The sequence below is a fragment of the Equus przewalskii genome, chromosome 8 (genome assembly GCF_037783145.1).
Source record: "Equus przewalskii isolate Varuska chromosome 8, EquPr2, whole genome shotgun sequence".
In the NCBI taxonomy this organism is placed as follows: domain Eukaryota; kingdom Metazoa; phylum Chordata; class Mammalia; order Perissodactyla; family Equidae; genus Equus; species Equus przewalskii.
The window spans coordinates 25794032-25801513 of NC_091838.1; positions in this window are offsets into that span (position 1 = coordinate 25794032).

Consider the following 7482-nt stretch of genomic DNA (forward strand, 5'->3'; position numbering starts at 1 on the left):
TGATATCTCCATATGTGCTATGTATATATGTTGATATATATACATACGAAACTCATGGATACAGAGAACAGATTTGGTGGTTGCCAGAAGTTGGAGGTGGGGTGGAAATGGGTGAACTGTTTTTGGGTTTTTTTTCAGTCCAAATAAAAAAGAAAGAATTACTACAAAGCCACAGTAGTTAGAACCACGTGGAGTTGGATTGGAGACAGACTGATAGATAGATGGAAGAGAATACAGAGCCCAGAGGTCACTGGTACATAATACGGACATTTGATTGGGAGTGGAACCGCAGTTCTCCTTGCACTTCCCACCTTTAGGAAGAAAGCACAGTGCCTGGTAGGCTTCATAAGGTTCTAGAGCCAGCATGCTCCACACCTGGGAAAACTGTTTCAACTCACACACAGGGAACACAGGGGCTGCCAGCTCTGAGTGGGACCAGAATAGCGCAGGGCTGAGCAGCAGGTCCAGACTGCAGGACACACAGCCTGCCACTTGGACCATATAACTTAGCTGACTTGGTCTACCATAGTAAAGTTATCAGAGGTGGAAAAAGATGCTGTGCAGTAGTGGTGGCAATCCTCGATGCAAGAATCACCACATAGATGCTTTGAGTTCTAGAGCAAGACATTACAGAAGAATTAAGGATCTTTTGATAGACAGCTCCTGGCATGATACTGACCCCAGTTGAGACAGAGTACTTGACCTTGGACAGCAATTGCCTATGTTCCCAGAAGCTGAATAAGCAGGTAACCCAGACCCTATGTCACCAACCACTGCTACACCATCGCCGCCCCTCAGCTTACATCTGCCACCCAATTAGGAATCCCTTATGAGCAGCTGATAGAGATGGAAAAAGCCCTAACTCGGTTCATGGATGGATTTCATGACATGAATGTTGAGTAAAAATGGATGGCGGTTGTATTGGCCTGCACTCAGGGATGGCACTGAAAGGCTGTGGTGAGAGAACATCCTCCCAGGGGCAGAATATCAGCAGGTCATCTGTTTTTCTGATTTGTGTGGAAAGAGAAGCTATCTTCTCTTGATACAGGTTATAGGTATGATATAGGTTATATAGAGAGACCTACATATATAATATAGGTTATAAAAAACATATGGACTCATGAGCAGTGGCAAATGGCCTGGCTAGCTGGTCAGGAACTGGTAGAAAAGAGATTGGAAGACTGCAACTCCTTCTGCTTTCTTTGTACCAACAGAGAATTTTATTTAATTGTTTCATTATGGAGTCAACACAACTCAAAACTCTCTCCTACCTAAAATCATTTCAGTTGAAAAAAAGACTTAAAATTGTGTTTGTAATAACAATCCCAGGATTACTGTCAAATTTGTTTTTAGCCAGATTACTGTAATTGTGACAAATAAATATTGGTAAACCAAGCTAATTTACATTTACTGCCTCGTCGCGTCAGATATCCGTGGGGCTTTAGAAATCTCCTGTGTTCTCTTCAATAACAAGATTATGCATGTAATAGGAGTAGCCTTTTTCTTGTCCCCAAAGTCCTCTGGCTAGTCTCCAGAGGCAGAGGGTATCTCGTTGTTTATCTATTTGCGACAAGGTAAACAGTCTAATCAAATACCCTCTGGGCGATCACAGACTGCATGTTCTTGGATGGCTTTAGAAGCAGTGTGTCAGAAAATTTACTAAATGTAATGTTCCCTACAACACAGGCACATTAAACTTTGTCTATAATATAGCTTTGGAAGCTAGACTTTAAAATGATTGTGTGTTCTTTAAAACCATGAGCAGTGTGTCATATTTTTACGATAATGTACTTTTGATTAATAAATAATAATTTCTGATACTTAGTGCTTGTATCAAGAACATTTCTTGGTTTAGACCCATGCTGTCCAGTGTGGAACTCACTAGCCACATCTGGCTATTGAGCACTTGAAGTGCAACTCATCCGGATTGATCTGTGTCGTAAGTGTAAAACACAAACTAGATTTCAATGACATTGAATAACAAAAATGTAAAATATTTTATTAATAATTTTTATTTCAATAATATGTGAAATGATAATATTTTAGGTGTACTTGGTTCACTAAATAAGGATAAGTGTAATGTACAAAATATGCACACATTGGGCTTCACGTTGTGATATTGTTGTTTATTTCACCAAACTTCCTACCGTTATTAAGTATTGAACTCAAATTTTTATACTGATTGTGGTATCATTTTACTCTTTGATACTAGCCCCACCACTGAGTTAAGCGAGATTTATGGGAAGGCCTAAGGGGTAGAGTGTGAATAGAACAACAGTGACAACTACAAGCAAAGTATGTAGTTCTCACTCCATTGGAGCAATAACACAGAAACGCAAACACCACTCAGGCATCCATTCCAGAGCACGAGGACTCTCCTCTGCTTTCTCCCTTCCCCACCCTCCAGGCCAGTCATTCCTACGATTCTGCTTCCTGAATAACTCTCAAATCTGTTTCTCCCTCCTCATGTCTATTGCTACTATCTTGGCAAAACCCCTTGTTATCTTTCCTGAGATGCCTGCAGCATCCATGGCTTGGGTCCCAAATTCCAGTTCCCTGTGTTCTACTATTTATTCTTCAAATGCGGACCAACTATTTCTTTCCTAAAATGCAAATCTGTTCGACTCCTGTATTAAAAGCAGTTCAGAAATCCTGACTGACCATGTGATAAAGTACACACTGCTTAGAAAGCACTGAAGACTTTCCTCTGCCCGTCTCCCACCATATCCTTCATTGTGTCGGACGCATTGCACTGACCTCCATTCCTCTAATGTGCTGCATCTACCTAAGCCTTTGACCCTGTCCTAACTGGTATATTTGCCTAGGATGCCCTCCCTGTCCTGAGTACCTTCCACCTGGTCAACTCCTATCATTCTGAAGGTGCTATGGACTGAGTTGTGACCTTCCCCCCAAATTCATATGTGAAACCTTAACTCCCAATGTGACTGTATTTGGAGATAAGGTCGTTGGGAAGTAATGAGGTCATAAGGGTGAGGACTTGATCTCATAGGATTAATGTCCTTATAAGAAGAGACGCCAGAGAGCTCTCTCTTTGCTATGTGAGGACACAGTGAGAAGATGGCTATCTGAAAGCAAAGAATTACTAGCATCCTGATCTCAAACTCTCAGCCTCCAGAAAATAAACATCGCTTGTTTAAGCCCTCAATCTACGGTATTTTGTTGTGGCAGTCTGACCTGACTGAAACAGAAGGTTCTGCTCAACCCACAGTCCATGGAGAGCCTGCCCCAGTATCCAAGGCTAGGCACTTTTCCTTTGCTTATACACAGTCCCTGGATACTTTCACCAGAGCCCCACATTTTATTGTGGTTATTGTCATTTTGTCTATACTCCTCTGTGAACTCCTTGAAGACAGGGAAAGTCTTTTATTCATTTTTCCATCCAAACCTTCAGCACATAATTTGTTTATTTTAATATTGGAAGAGATACAGAACAGAGATGATGTTTTGTTGGTTGAGCGTTTCGGAGTATTGTCAAAATCTTCCAAGGCAAATAAAGAGAGCTTTGGGAAATAAATTTAATGTAGTGTTCTCTTAAGTAACTTCCAGCTTGAAGCCATCTGGGCAGAGGGAGGAACGAGGATCCTAGGCCTGCCAGCTGGTGTGGCTGTGAGGTCTTGGTGAGCCCTGTGTCTTGGGAAAGGGACAAGCCACCACACTTAGTTAATGCTCTCGACAGGTGGTGTTATCCCAGTGAGGCATCGTGTTAAAGGGATTTGCTCCCTCGCTCTGTGACCTCAGATGCAAAAGATTAACGACAAGGGAGTAAGAAAGAATTTTTAGTTATCAAAACACAGTAACCAAATCCCTCAGAGAAACAAATGGGATTGTGTGTTTCAGATGGCGCCGTTTCTGCCGGCCCGTGGAATAAAACAACACTCTATCCAGTTGTTCCGTTTTCACACTTTCCCGCTGCAAAAATAACAGGGGGCAATTTTCTCATGCTTGACTAGGGCTGTATCATTTATTTCTCCCTTCAGATTAGTTTTGTGAACCGAGTCAATTCTTTGCTATTTCACGAGAGCCCGGGTAGTAGCGATCTGATAAAGTGCCCGTTCTTTAACCTTTCACTTCTATTTTCTTTATCTGTCTTTATCAGTTGTTTTTCTCTCTCCACTAGCAGCCTACTTATTCGCTAATTTTCCAGGCATGAAGTGTTAAATTGGTTGTATAAATTAGACTTGGCAGCTTTCGAGGTCGTCCTGGAGAGTTTTCAAGAGTGGAGAGTAAGTCTCCAAAACTTCCTGCTAAGTAGCCTGCTGAAAGAGTAAAAAGACATGGTTCATCCATGAGGTCATATGTATTTGTACCTAGACAGTACTGGCTTAGAACTCTGACTACTATTTATTTGCTGTGTGACCTTTGATAACTAACTTGACTTCTCTGAGCCTCAGGATCTGTAAACTGGAAATAATGGTGCTTACCTTGTAGTGTTGCAGATGGGGCATAACACACTTGGTGAACATGAGCACTCAATAAATGTGAACTCATTAATAATGCCCCTTGGTGGCCCATTGTGTTTGGCAGGCATTGGCCTCTGATGGCAGGGAAGAATTAAAGATGACTAAGGCACACAGGACTTCTGGGACAGGGAAGGACCTTGAGAAATTGCTATTTTCATCTAGAGGAATGTCTAAATCATTCATGATAGATAGTATTGATCTTTTTTTTTAATATCTCCGGGAATGGAGATTTTTAACACTTTACAGGGAACTTTATTCTGGTGTTTCTTCATCGTAATGGTTAATTTCTTCCTTATATTCAGCGGAAATGTGTCTGGTTTCCATGCGCGCACGTGTCCTCGTCTTCGGGCCCTGGGGGAAGGGAGGGGCGCTGCTAGTCTCTCCGTGAGAAAGCCTTCCCCGCACAGGATCACCGCTCCTCCTCGGCTTCTCCCTGAGTCTGAGTGACCACGGGACCTTGAACCATTCCACAGGGACACCCGTCCCCATTGCGTTGCCATCTTTGATCCTTGTATGTGAGGCAGGTTTATCTTCACATTTGGTTAAACATCTGTCTCTGTACTCAGCGGAGTCAAGCTATTGCAGAATAGAAAGGAAAGATGTCTTCTCAAGGCTGCAACACAACACCAAACTTATTTTGATGGTATCCTAACAAACCCCAGCGCTTCTTAGAAAGAGTTTCCTGTCATAAACAGGAGCTTTAAGAAGCATTCTAGTACCTTTGCGATGAATCATAATAACATAGCCTGGTGGTTAAGAACGAGGCCCGGGGTCACGCGGGTTGAGGGGGGAACGCCTCCTCCTCTTGCTATCTTACGTGCGCTTTCGCAGTTGTTTATCTTCTCCGGGCCTCAGCTTTCTCCTGTTTACAAAGAGACAGCACAAGTACTACCCTCCTGGGTTCCCGAGGTGACACGTGTCCCAGTGCTCAGTGCCCTGTCTCCCAGCTCCGAGTTCACCTTCCAGACACGCTCTGCTCTGACAGACGGCATCCCTTTAGGCGCCTCTCCTTCACAGCGAGCCGTCTTCGGGAGCTTTCTCAGGATGGCGCTCTGGAGGGACACTGCAGGAGAGAGGGCTCCGTGCTGCACGGGAGTCCTGGGGAGAGGGTGCGGAGTCTGGAGGAGCTCTGCCCCCAGCCTGGTGCCCAGAACCTCCACCTGGCCTGGTGATCACCTTCCCATGGCTCTCTCAACGTGGAGACCAGCGTCCTGAAGGCCTCACGTCACTCTGGCATCACTTCTCCCTCTACAGGCCCGGGTGTGGCTCGCCTACACCAGAAGGGTCCTGAGCTCCTCCTCTCTCTGCACATCATTGCCACCAGTTGCTGATCACCTGCAGCTCAAGGGTGCTCCTGAGGCTGCTTTCTGCTTGCCTGGTGACAGCAAAGCAGAGTGCCCCTGCTGTCCGTGGGGCTGAGCTCCACTTGCTGCAATGAGTTCTCAACCCCAGACAGGGGGAGGGGACCCTTTCAAGTCTGTCCTTCCTTTTGTTCTCTCCCTAAGCCCAATGGCACAATTTAAAGCATCTTCTTATCTTATAGTCATTCTTTTATTGGGGTATAATTATTCCTTATATTAAACCTCTCCTGTTTTTTGTTTTGTTTTTTGCAGGGAAAGATTTGCCCTGAGCTAACATCTGTTGCCAATCTTACGCTTTTTTTTTCATTCCTGCCCAAAGCCCCAGCGTGTGGTCGTACATCTGAGTTGTAAGTCATTCTGGTTCTTCTATGTGGGATGCTGTCACAGCATGGCAACTGACTGACAGGTAGTATGGTTCCGCCACTGGGAAGTGAACCCGGGCCACCGAAGCGGGGAGTGACGAACTTTAACCACTAGGCCATCAGGGCTGGCTCCAAACATCTCCTGTTTAATTCACTGTGTGGTTTCTTTCCCCTGATTGGACCCAGACCGATAGAATAAGAAACCATCCTTCTCAGATCTCTGCCTGAGGGGGAGCCATTGGCAGATGGCCCAGCTGCTGTGCTCTGATACCTTGCCACACCAAGGCCATGCTTCCCACTGCTGCTCACGGCCAATGACCGAGTGTAGCAGGGGTAGGAAGGCACGCTTGTTCTCGGTTGATGGGAGCTCCTTTGACAGGGGACCTCGCCTCAAGGATTCCCTATAGGCTTTCTCAAAACTGTGCTGTAGCCTAAGGTTTTCCCCACCCAACCTTCCTTCTCTCCCAATATTTTCCACAGCAGTTAGACCTGCATTGTGACGTCCCCCAGCTCCCTCCCTCTCTCCTCTCAAATTTGTTTTCCCCATAAATCCTTTGCAGATCTAATCCCATCTTGCTGTCTGCTTCCTGGAGGACCCAAACAAACATAATTGCTGTAGAGATTGAATGAATTAATCCAGGCAAAGCGTGTAGCAGGTGCTGAAGGATGCTTGCTGGCTGTGAGGATGCTGCGGATGACAGTCATTAGTCTAAGTGTCAGAGTTCCTGCTGGTCCAGGTATCAAGGCTGAGGAACATCCTGGCTTTGTTTTCTGGTGAAGGAGTAATAACTATTGTTTCTCTCATTACTATCATTCAGGGACACAAATGTACTGTGTGGTGACATCTCTGATTTGGTGATATTTCTAAAACTTTTAATTCATCTTCTTTCTTTGCAACTGACCAATAAACACAGTGCCAGCAAAAGCCCCATTTAGCGATTTGGAATACTGTGTTGGCTGTCCATGCTTACTAACACTTTATTCTGATCAATTGAAGAAATATGCTCTAATGTGGTAACACCTCAGCTTTACTTGTTGCAGGCCACTCTTTTCGTCTCAGGTGCTTTTTCTAATTTTTGTTCCTCTGACCCAAAGCTAGCAGAAGCAGCAGAAACTGATATCTAGGTCCTGCCCCACTCTTAGGCTGCTGTGGTCTCCATCTGGCTTCCCTAGACGCATAGGTATTGGCGTTCCTCTAATTTTTGACTGGTAGGAAAAAGAGGCTAGTTGTTCATGGTGTTAGTGAAACTGGCTAAAAAATCACTTGGTTTCATGGTT